The sequence below is a fragment of the Hyperoodon ampullatus genome (assembly GCF_949752795.1).
Source record: "Hyperoodon ampullatus genome assembly, chromosome: 11".
In the NCBI taxonomy this organism is placed as follows: domain Eukaryota; kingdom Metazoa; phylum Chordata; class Mammalia; order Artiodactyla; family Ziphiidae; genus Hyperoodon; species Hyperoodon ampullatus.
The window spans coordinates 19,622,013-19,633,766 of record NC_136924.1 but is presented as its reverse complement, the minus strand read 5'-3'; positions in this window follow the sequence as shown (position 1 = coordinate 19,633,766).

The window sequence follows — 11,754 nt, the reverse complement described above, 5'->3', positions numbered from 1 at the left end:
AAGCTGAGATCTCCATTTAAACTGATTGTTCTTTCTTACTAGAACACAAGAAGACACCAAATTGAACTCATTGCTTCCAGGGCATCTGGAAGTTTTTACTTTAAAGAGTAACCAAAAACCAAGATATTTTTATCTTCCTTAAGAATTTTTGAAGTGACTGGGCAGGTAACAGGAATTAGAATAATTCCTGTCTTATTTGAGTGAGTAAAAAATACTATGGATTTATTCTTGGCTGAGATGACACTTAGAGCCATCACCTCTTGACTAAGATATCTTCTTTTATTTTATAAAACAAATAAGTAAGTCTCTCTTTTTTTCCCAGAATTGTGTTCTATTCATGTTTTTTTTTTTTTTTTTTTTTTTTTTTTTTTTTTTTTTTTTTTTTGCAGTACGCGGGCCTCTCACTGTTGTGGCCACTCCCGCTGCAGAGCACAGGCTCCGGACGCGCAGGCCCAGCGGCCATGGCTCACGGGCCCAGCTGCTCCGCGGCATGTGGGATCTTCCCAGACCGGGGCACGAACCCGTATCCCCTGCATCGGCAGGCGGACTCTCAACCACTGCGCCACCAGGGAAGCCCTCTATTCATGTTTAACTTCATGATGAACTACTACAAACGCTTAATGGTCAGAAACCCCTAAGGAGGATTTTCTTGCATTTTACTCTTCTATATTATAATCTGTTTGTTTTAATTACCTGTCAAAAGAAGATTATTTTATGCTCAGTGGTATAATGATAACATTAGAACTATAGGAAATAATAAGTGAATATAGGTATTTTTTTGTCTTTTGTAAAAATCATGGCACCATTAGCATATATCACTCTCATTGCTGGCAGTGAGACATAGGCCATTTGTGATCTTTTTAGTGTTGTATATTATTAGTTATAAGCACTTTTTATTTATGTATGTAGCAGAAAATTGTTTTTGAGAATAAGAGGGTTCATGTTTTAATATTTTTGGTTTACTGTGTTATAAAAGTAGCAGAGACTGATTGAGCCCCAAATGTTTCAGTATTTCAAAATAGATATTAAAATTGTTGCTCTTCCATTCCACAGAAAGCATCTGTCATCTCTCCCTCTTTTCTGACCTGCATTTATAGTTTCCTGACCCTTCTATGGGTTTTAGACAATTTCTTTTAGGTCATTAGAAATACCTACTTTGTGAAATAATGGATTTATCGTAGCCAATCTGTGTTTTCAAGGTGAGTTAGACAATTATTTTAAAGCAATTGATAATTTTTTAAGACTTCAGTTTTTTAGTATATAAAGGAATATGCACTGATTTTTCACTGTAAAGCGGGGAAGGGCTGTTTTAACAATAGCATGAGCATCAGCCTGAAGCGCTGCCTTGTTACCACAGCAGAAGCATTTTAGGCTCCTTGGATGTCTTCCACAGTAATGTTTTCCTTAGCGAAAACTAATACTGTTAAATATTTCTTTGCTATAATTTCATGATGAATTATTTTGGTATGTCTATTTGTTGGGTTTTTTTTAATATGGAGATTTTATTGCACTCAGAGTACATTTTTTATAAAGATTTTTGCAATAGAAGAGAAGCAGAATTTGGGGGAAGGGTATGGATTTTACTAATAGTTACTTTATAGTAAATAAGTTTTAAAGTATCAATTTACAGTCTTTATCAACTTATTAAGGGAAACATTTTTCCCTATTTAAAACATGATTTTTGTCAACAGGTTTATTTATAATTATCAGCTGGGAAAACTACACTTAGTACAAAATACTTAGATGGAAAAATCAGTAGGTTTATATCTTTATAAACCCAGTGAAGTAAGCCAGGGATTCAAGAAAAAATTCTTTTAAATAATGTACTAATGGTTAATTAAGATACATGTTTCAGGTATTTTTCCTGATTATAGTTATATTTGGAAGTGTTTTTTAAAACTATATTAAAATGTGACCTGCATTACAAATTTCTGTTTTCTGCCAGTATATTTGATTTCAGAGTCCTGTTTCTTCAGTGTTTGGTCATCCTTTTGTTTGTTTGTTCCATTGTTAAGAAATCTCTGGTAAGATTTATTACAGTACTTTCAGGAAGGGAGGAGTACGGAAAACATTTTTCATATCCCAGTATTTTAGGATGATTTACAATTCAGTTTGAAGACTTGCAAATATTGCAGTTTGACGATTCCTTAAAAATCTTTCTCTCCTGAAATCTCAGTAAAGTGTAACCACACAATGACAAATGAAACAGGAGAGAAGAAATCAAAGGATAAGAGAGTTGAATAAATTTTTGGAAAACAAAATGCAGGTAAAGAAAGACTGACTTAACAGAGCCAGAACCAAGGAAACTGAATGCCTGAAAAAGGTGATACATTGAGAAGAAGCCAGTATACCGATGTCCAGAAACAACGTTCAGTACCCGGAGGATCCAAGTGCTCATTTTCAGAGATGGTGCTTGGGGCATAAAAGAAGGATTGGTTGCAAATCTGTTGACAGAATCATTAAACTATCTTTCTCTATGCTTACTTAAGTCAGGTGACCAGTTTCTTTCTTTTTTTTTTTTTTTTTCTTTTTCTTTTTTTGGCTGCGGCATGCGGGGTCTTAGTTCTCCCTACCAGGGATCACGTCCATGTCCCCTACAGTGGAAACGTGGAATCTTAACCACTGGACTGCCAGAGAAGTCCCCAGGTGACCACTTTCAATCCTTCAACCTTTTCAAGCAGGAGGCCAGAGGTTAATAACCTTGAGAAACTAAACCAGAAGATCATAGGATTTATAGGATACCAGGGATAACAGAAGGCTTGGATTAGATAGTGTTGAAAATACGGATTAAGTGAAAGTCTGCATTGAATATGGGTGCCCTAAGCATGTTCCCAGAACGCTGGCCACTGCGTATAGGCTTCTCTGCCAGGATTCTTCTCTTTGGAGAAACTAATCGATCCCAGAGAAAAGATCTCCAGACACTCGCTTTTGGTTGTGCCTTGATAAAAAGACTACTTGCCATTTTATCACTCTTCAGTGAATCCCAGTATTTCCAAGTCATATATGTCATGAGGTTTCCATTCAGCTTTCTAGTGCCTACAATTAAATATGAACATAGAACCAGGATCATCATATATTTGAGAAAAATTTCTAATACATAAGAGATCAGATATAATCTGATGGGTGGGGGCAGATACAATGCAGTGATCAGAAAAGTACCCCCAAATATAATTAGTATTTTGAAACAAAGTAGATGTATTCATTAAATGAAAACAGAAAGCTTTGAAAAGGAAAAGGAAAATTTGGAGCAAATTTTCTGGAAATTTAAAATGATAGCCAAAGCAGTTCATTAGAAGGGTTGGAAGATAAAATTGTTGAGGAACACACCCTGAAAGTACAGTTGACCTTTGAACAACAGAGGTGTTAGGCATACAACCAACTGCAAATCCTGTAGTACTATAGTATGTATTTATTGAAAAAAATCTGCATGTAAGTGGACCCACACAGTTCAAACCCATGTTGTTCAAGGGTCGACTGTATAACCAAAAGACAAAGAAATAGAAAATGAGAAAAGACAAAATTAGAGAATCAGAGCAGGATGGCTAACATTTTAATAGTAAGAATCTAAGAGAAAACAAAAGACTTGAAGTAAGGAAATTAGTAAATAATACAAGAAAATTTCCACAAAAGGACTTGTGCCTCTTAGGTTGAAAGATTGACCCATTAAATGAAAGAAGATCCATACCATTCTTGAAATCAGAACAGTATAATCAAAGAAGATAATGTATTGCTGCTTCTAGCAGTATTGTGGAATAGATACTCTGAAGGCCTTTGATCTATTGCTGGGCTCACAAGAAGTGGCATGAGTTCTCAAAGAAGCTAAGGTTGTCGCAGGTCATGAACACTCCCGGTCCTGGCAGAAGCAAATAAAAATCTCTGGAGAAAACATTCATAATTTAGATCAGAGTTTTGCACACTTTTCTGTAAAGGGCCAGAATGTCATTATTTTGACTTTGAGGACCTTACCATGTCTGAAGCAACTTCTCTGCTGTTGTGCAAAAGCAGCTATATAGACTATACATAAATGAGTGAGCATGGCAGTGGTCCAATAAAACATTTACAAAATCAGGTAGTGAACTGGACTTAGGATGTATCTAGGCAGCCTCACTAGAAGCCCAGTATAGACAAAGGCTTATCTTGACAAGATTTGCTGGTTTGTATGCCTTTTGTCTAATGGGGTTGCTTTATAAATTGATATGTAAGAAACTGCAAGAAGTGAAAACCATTGTGTCATCTTGGGCTAAAAGATACAGAACAGTGCAAAGTATAAAGGCTTTTGGACCTTAAATCTTCTATGGGCAGGAAGAAAGCTGAAAAAACTACTCAGCTACAGACATGGGCTCCATTTTGTGAGAAATGAAGGGTAATTTCCACGTGGCTTTTGGGGCAAGTGTTGCTACAGAGAGCCAGTGGAAGCCAGAGAGCCAGAGCTGTGTCATTTTGTAGCCATATGATTTCGTCATATTCGTAATAAAATACCATAAACTGGGTGGCTCATAAACAACAGACATTTGTTTCCCCACAGCTCTGGAGGCTGGAAGTTCAAGATCAGGGAGCCAACATGGTCAGTGAGGTTCTTGTAAAGGCCAGCTTGCATGTTGCAGACTGCTGACTTCCTGCAGTGTCCTCCCGTGGTGGAAAGGGCTAAGGACCTCTCTGGAGCCTCTTTTAAAAGGCACTACTACCATTCATGAGGGTCCGCCCTTATGACTTAAGTGTCTCTCAAAGGCCCCACCTACTAATACTATCACCTTTGGGGGTTAGGATTTCAGCATGAACTTTGGGGAGACACATCCAGACCACAGCACTCAGAAACCAAGCAGCATTGCTTCCATATAATTTTATTCATTGAGGCAGACACAAAGGCCTCCCAAATTCAGGGGGAAATAAACTATTCCTCTTGATGGGGAATGGCAAAATTCTGGAAGAGTATAGGGAACCAGAATTTTTTTGCAGCCATTTTTTAGGAAAATCTGTTACAGATAGTATTATATTTCTTAAGCTTGGTTGTACATTCTTAAGACTAAATAGACTTAGACTTTTTTTTTTAATAAATGTATTTATTTATTTTTGGCTGTGTTGGGTCTTCATTGCTGTGCGTGGGCTTTCTCTCGTTGTGGTGAGCAGGGGCTACTCCTCATTGCAGTGTGCTGGCTTCTCATTGTGGTGGCTTCTCTTGTTGCGGAGCATGAGCTCTTGGCATGTGGGCTTCAGTAGTTGTGGCTCGCAGGCTCCTTAGTTATGGCTCACGGGATCTAGAGCGCAGGCCCAGTAGTTGTGGCACACGGGCTTAGTTGCTCCATGGCATGTGGGATTTTCCTGGACCAGGGCTCGAACCTGTGTCCACTGCATTGGCAGGCAGATTCTTAACCACTGCGCCACCAGGGAAGCCCTAGACTTAGACTTTAGTATGTATTATTCACAATATTTGATAAAAAATAAATAAGCCTTGTTTAAAAAAATTAGGTAATTTTAGACCCTCAGATCTCCAAAATTCCCTGTATCCAGGGGAGAGAAGTAAGTTCTTGAGAAGTTGTAAGCATAAACTGGCCCTTACATGGATACATACCAAAAAATTCAGTAAACTATATTGGAGAATGGGACAGAGTGTGTGTGTGTGTGTGTGTGTTGCAAAAAAGCTAAATCATTGTCTTCTATGTTGGGAAGTCAGATAATGCCTAAAATCAGAAAAATCTAGAAATAATATAAGCATGTAATTTTTAGATATGGTAGTGAATATAAGATAAGCAAAAAAAAAAAAGCTGCTAAAGAGTTGAAACAATTCCCAACTGTTTTAGGGAGTTGGAAATTGGGTCCAGAGGCAGACCTTTATGATTCTTTCAACCAAGTACATGTGTTCAATGGACTAAATTTAAAAGAAGAAGAATAAATGGATGAGCTAAACAGCAGATTAGATTGCGGAAGATAGAATAAAGATTTCTGGCAATATTTTTCTTCACATGAGCAAGGCAATATTATCTGAATGGATTCTGCATATCTCTTTGGCTTTTTTTTTTTTTGGCTTTGTAATAATATTAAGTTAATGACAAAAATCAGAACAGGGGGGCTTCCCTGGTGGCGCAGTGGTTGAGAGTCCGCCTGCCGATGCAGGGGACGCGGGTTCGTGCCCCGGTCCGGGAAGATCCCACATGCCGTGGAGCGGCTGGGCCCGTGAGCCATGGCCGCTGGGCCTGCGCGTCCGGAGCCTGTGCTCTGCAATGGGAGAGTAAATAAATAAAATAATATCAGAACAGGATGTTATGAAAAAGCAATCAGAAATCAAGAAAGAGTCCTTGAAATCAAAACTATCAGCATTGAACTGGGGAAAAAAGTCTGTATCAAGACTGAATATACTGTACCTAAATAAGAAACAAATTAGTGAACTGGTACATAAAGGTGAAAAAGTGGCTCAGAATGTAAACCACAAAGGTGGAAATGGAAAATATGCAAGTAAAGTTAAGAGATACGACAGATCAATCCAGAAGGGCCAGTGTTTACCTTATATCCAGGTTCTGAAAAGAAGAAACAGAAAATGGAGTGGGAAAATTATTGAAAGAACAATGTCTATAACTAAGAATAACCCATCTCCATAAAGACAGTGTTGAATTCCAACAAAGATCAACCAAAAAAAGCCCAAGATAAATCCTCATGAAATTTCAGAACTTTAAAGAGAAAGAAATATCTGAAAAACACATTTCTTGCAAAGGAATAAGTATCAGATTGGCAGCAAGATTCTTAACAACTATATTAGATATTAGAGGTCAATGTACCAGTGCTTCCTAAGTTATATGGAAAAATCATTTTGAACTTAGAACTCTATGTCTACGTAATCAAGAGGGAAATTTTATTTCCAAAATGCATTTTTGTGAAAAAGAATGCCTCAATAATGTACTCCACCAAAACAAATACAAACAAAACAAAAACAAGCAAGCAAACAAATGACGGCATTCCAAGAAAGAAAAGTATATAGGATCAAAGATGTAGTAAGATTCATTCACCTAGAAGCACAGGATAGGAAATCAAAATAATCTGTGAAAACTTTATTCAAGAAGGCATATGCCTCTTCTGTTATTAAGAAGTAATTTATCAAACATTTATTGAGAACTTATGATATACTAGCACTGGGTTAAGTATTTTTTGTGCCTTCTCTTTTTTAATCCTCACAAAGTCCCTTGAGGTAGGTAATATTATTAGCCCTGTGTTACAAATGAGTAAACTGAGGTTTATAGATGCTAAGCAACTTGCCCAATATAGCTAGCTAGGAAGTGATAGAGCTGAGGTTTGAACAAGTAAAAAACCCTAGGGAAGGTCTCCCTAGAGAAATGGCTGATTGTAGGTCTAGGGCAGGAAACATACTTTCAAGGTAAGTATAGAGACATCTTCTCACACTAGAAGGAAGAAAGCTAACAAAAATCACTGGGTTGTGTCTCAAGGACTCAAGCATCAATCTGAAGAGGTTTCTACTTGCCAGAGATAAGATAACTTGGTAATTAATTAGAACTAATTAATTAATTAATTAGAATAGTAGCTGTAATAGATTAAATCCATGAGTTCATAATGATACTTTTAAAGTGCTAAGGACATGGTAAACACAAAGAAAATACCTATAGAAGATACACAAAAAAAATGAGAAAGTAATCAAAGTAAGTCACTACAAAAAATAAACACAAAGTAAGGCAGCAAGAGAGAAAAAAGGAACAAAATAATGACACGCAGAAAACAATTAACAAAATGGCAATAGTAAGTCCTTCCCTATCAGTATTTACACCTCAAGAAAATAGAAAAAGAAGAACAAACCAAACCCAAAGTTAGCAGAAGGAAGTAGTAGATTAGAGCAGAAATAAATGAAATAAAGAATAGAAAAAAAAATCAGTGAAACTAAGAGTTTTTTTTTTAACATTTTAAAAATATTTATTTATTTATTTTGGCTGCACAGGATCTTAGTTGCAGCGCATGGGATCTTCGTTGTGGCATGTGGTCTTCTTAGTTGTGGCATGTGGACTCTTAGTTGTGGCATGTGGACTTCTTAATTGCAGCATGCACATAGGATCTAGTTCCCTGACCAGGGCCCCTGCATTGGGAGCGTGGAGTCTTACCCACTGGACCACCAGGGAAGTCCCAAGAGTTGTTTTTTTTAAAAGATCAACAAGATTAGCAAACCCTTAGCTAGACTAAGAAAAAAATAAAAGACAACAAAAATCAGCAATGAAAGGGAGACATTACAACTGATGCCACAGAAATACAAAGGATTTTAAGAGTCATTATAATGCCAACAATTACATGCCAACAAACTAGATGGATAAATTCCTAGAAACACAACCTACCAAAACTGAATCTTGAAGAAATAAAAAATATGAATGGACCTGTAACTATCAAGGACATTTGATAAGTAATAAAAATCTCCCAATAAAGAAAAGCCCAGATGGCTTCAAACAAAGCTAGAGGCCTCACATTTCCTGATTTCAAATTTTATTACAGGGCTACAGTAATCAAAACAGTATGGTGATCAATGCAACAGAATAGAGAACTCCAAAATAAACTCTCAAGTATATGGTCAAACGATCTTAAACAAGGATGCCAAGGATACCCTATGGGTAAAGGATAGTTCTTCAGCAAATGGTGTTGGGAAACTTGGATATCCACAAGCAAAGGAATGAAGTTGAACCCTTACCTTACACCAAATATAAAAATCAATTAAAGACCTATACATAAGATGGAAAACTATAAAACTCCTAGAAGAAAACTTATGGGAAAAGCTTCATGACATTGGATTTGGCAATAATTTCATGGGTATGACACCAAAAGCAGAGGCAACAAAAGCAAAAATAGACAAATATGGGACTATATCAAACTTAGAAACTTCTGCACAGCAAAGTACAACAGTGAGAAGGCAACCTACAGAATGGGAGAAAATATTTGCAAACCATGTATCTGATAAGGGGTTAATATCCACAATATATAAGAAATCCTACAAGTCACCACCACCACCAAGAACAACAAGAAAAAAATTTTTAAGGAGCAAAGGATTTGAATAAACATTGCTCCAAAGAAGAAATACAAATGGCCTCAAGCATATAACAAGATACTCAACATCATTCATCATCAGGGAAATGCAAATCAAAGCCACAGTAAGATATCACCTTATACCCATTAGGATGGCCACTATCAATAAAAAAACAGAAAATAACAAGTGTTGGTGACGACGTGGAAAAATTGGAACTCTTCTGCATTGTTGATAGAAATGTAACATGGTGCAGCCATTATGGAAAACTGTGGAGCTTCTTCTTCAAAAAAAAAATTACTACATAATCATATGTGATATGTGTGTATATATGTGTACACATACACGCACACACAATTCTGGGTATATATCCCAGGGAATTGAAAACAGGATCTAGAAGAGATATTTGCACTCCCATGTTCATTGCAGCATTATTTGCAATAGCCAAGAGGTAGAAGCAACCAAAAACACCCATCAAAAGATGAATGGATAAAGAAAATGTGATATGTACACACAGTGGAATATTATTCAGCCTTAAAAAAGGAAATCCTGTCACATGATACAACGTGGATGAAACTTAAGCCAGTTGCAAAAAGACAAGTCCTACATGATTCCATTTATAGCAGGTATCAAACACTTAGAAAGTAGAATGGTGGTTGCAGGGGGTTGGGGGTAGAGGGGAAGGGGAGTATTGCTCTGTGGGCACAGAAGTTCAGTTTTGCAAGACAAAAAACAAAGATCTGTTGCACAACAATGCGTACATAGTTAACACTACTGTATTGTGTACTTACAATCAAGGTGGTAAATTTTATGTTCTGTGTTTTTTGCCACACACACACACACACACACACACACACACCCCTCAAAGATGCTAGGAAACCAAATTGTAATTTTGAAAACTGTTAAATAAGGGAGAGAATCATGCATCTTTCCTGCCTTTCCTGTATGAACTGTATTTCAGGAACCAAACAGTTGAGGGGTTTTCTCTTTATAGATTTGTGGCTAATAAATAAAGAAGGAATGAAATTATTTAGGCAATGCTCAGCAGTGGCTGCTACAATCACAGAAAATGAAACAAGCAGACACCCTGTGTACTCCTTAATAGAAGGATATCATCACCTGTGAAAATGTACTTAACAACTAAAAAAAGAACCCAGGGCTTCCCTGGTGGTACAATGGTTAAGAATCCACCTGCCAATGCAGGGCACACGGGTTCGAGCCCTGGTCCGGGAAGATCCCACATGCCACAGAGCAACTAAGCCCATGCACCACAACTACGGAGCCTGCGCTCTACAGCCCGCGAGCCACAAGTACTGAAGCCCGTGAGCCACAACTACTGAAGCCTGTGAGCCACAACTACTGAAGCCCGCGTGCCTAGAGCCTGTGTTCCGCAACAAGAGAAGCCACTGCAATGAAAAGCCCACGCACTGCAAAGAAGAGTAGCCCCTGCTTGCCGCAACTAGAGAAAGCCCACACGCAGCAACGAAGACCCAACGCAGCCAAAAAAATAAATAAATGTATATATATAAAAAAAGAACCCAAAGTTTGTCAAGCACCTAGGTTTAATTACTAACATATGGAAATACAGGGGATAGAGGAACACAGGGACACAATCAACAAAATCCAGACAGTGGAAACTCTACAGAAGAAATTACCAGTTTCTTTGTCAAATAAATTGGAAGGACAAAAAAAGGGGGTGGAAAATAAGGGAATCCTATAGATTAAGAGACATTTAAAAGAAAATCAACATACAGACCTTACTTGGACAAACTAAAAAAATTATGAAACGATTGGGGAAATTTGAACCCTCCTCAGAGGATATTTTATATTAAGCAATTATTAACTTTTTGAGGTGAGATAATGGTAATATGGTTATGTTTTTAAAACAGTTCTTATATATTGGAATAATTCAGATAGAGTTTTTTTTAAACAGGAAAACAAAAAAGCCACAGTTCAACATAAATTCCAATGTGACATTGGATTTTGAGCAACTGATAGAATCTAAGAAAAGAAAATTTGATCCTAATATTTGGAGGTTTCTCTTTTGGGGTTGAAGATTTAGTAGCATAAAATTACATCTCTTCTCTGGGTCCAGTCTTATTTCTTGGTCCTCTCAAGAAATAATGTGTTTCAATTTATAAAACTCTAGACAATTATGAAAACTTTCAGTTATGGATTAGAATATAAATCTTATAAATCTTGACCTTTTTAAAGAAACGATATGGTAGACTAGAGTCTGGAAGAGCAAAGGATGGGATGAGGTGAAGGAAGTGACCATGTGCTAAGTTTCTCATCTCAAATAGTTGGGAATCAGAGACTTCCAAACTGACCAAACTGATGGATCAAGAAATACAGGTTTTAAAGCATATTTAAAGACGTAAAGTTAGCTGCTAGAAAATTAGAAATAATAGCGTTCATTTCATTCCCTTTATAAAAATTTAAATATCATGCATGGATTATTTTTCGAATACACTTTAAATATCTAAATTTTTAATTGTAAACTTGCAACTAAATCATTGGGAGTAGATACTTAATCTCGTACTTTTCTATTCCTCCTCCTCCTCAGTCGCCTACCACAACGCTGCTGTCGAATGTGCTTACTTCCGAATGTGCAGTATCATTTCGTGCTTAATATTGAATTCCTTAATGGTATCTTGTTTCTAAAGAATCTTGGCTCTAGAAAGGATTTTTGGAGTAGTCAGGCAATCACTTTAGATAAGGAAACTGAGGTCCGCAAAGGAGGAACCTTCACC